We start from the raw sequence: 1,320 nt of genomic DNA on the forward strand, positions 1-1,320 counted from the left end.
TGACAAACCTGCGCTTTTAGAGCTAGGCTCTGAAATTTGGCAGGGGAGAATTGTACTTCTTTGCCCCTGAAGGTGTTATGAAAATAGATGAATCATTGTTTATTTCCAAAGTGCTTGGACACTGTAATTTCAAATGGGACAGAAAAACTCATGAAGGAATCCAGTTTGCTTCAGAGTAGAGATCTTCATGAAAATGCTCATGAAAGGCAAACCTTGGCCTGCAGAGAGGAAGGATCTGGCCGCATGGCTGGCACGATGCGGAGAAGGATGAAGAAGAAGGGAGCAAGAATAAGTAGGCAGTCTTAGGACCTTGAGTTTTCTGAAGCTGGCAGACTCTCAGCTTTAATCAAGCACAAATTGTTCAGTTCCATGTGGAAGGGACTGGACAGAGTTCACTGCCTTGTGCTCCCCGTTGGAACAAAGTCAAGGGTTCCTCCTGTCTTCTTGGTTAGGCTAGGATACAGCATCCACAGAGGGATGAGAAGCTGGTAAGACCATGGACATATTCTGTGTTGTTATGTTCTAAAGAGGACTTTATAGCCCGTGGCTATAGGATACTGTGTAGCGCTCAATATTCTGTTTGAGTTTCTAGACCTGTAGTGTAGCAGAATAACATGTGAGTATGCTTGTGTGTGTAAACTCCTAAAGAAAGGACACTGCAGCAAAGAAGGTAAATGAAATAAAATCTGAGGTACCTGGGCAGCAGGACAGTGACTGCTATAAAAGCCCACATGGAAGTGAATGTTGCCAGTATGACCAGCCACACACTGACAGAGGATGAGAAAATAGTTACCTATGAAGAACAAATAAAAATGACACCAACCTTAGACAATCAAAGTTTGAAATCTCTTTATGAAGGAGGCCAGTAGCATCAACACTGTGAACAGCAAGGCCCAGAGAGATTAATCCAGGCTCATCTATTCATGGCAGGAGTGAAGCTGAGACTAAGCTCATGCACCAACACAGGCTGAGGGCTGAGCGTTTGGAAAGCAGCTTTTCGAAAAGACCTGGGGGTCCTGGCAGATGAGTTGACCATGAGCAAGCAGTGCCCTTGCAGCAAGGAAGGCCAACAGCATCCCAGGCTGTGTTAGTGTGTGCACGCATCTGGAGCGCTGGGTTCCCCAGTACAAGGGAGGCATGGACATACTGGGAGGATCACAAAGGTGATTAAGAGCTTGAAGCAGGTGGCATATATGAGGAGAGGATGTGAGAGCAGGGATTGTATAGGGCAGTCATATCAGTGTGTATGAATACCTGCTGAAGGAGTAAAGATGAGTAAAATTTAATTTAATTTACTTTAATTTAATTTTATTTTATTTT

The sequence above is a fragment of the Mesitornis unicolor genome, unplaced genomic scaffold (genome assembly GCF_000695765.1).
Source record: "Mesitornis unicolor isolate BGI_N332 unplaced genomic scaffold, ASM69576v1 scaffold19918, whole genome shotgun sequence".
NCBI lineage: Eukaryota > Metazoa > Chordata > Aves > Mesitornithiformes > Mesitornithidae > Mesitornis > Mesitornis unicolor.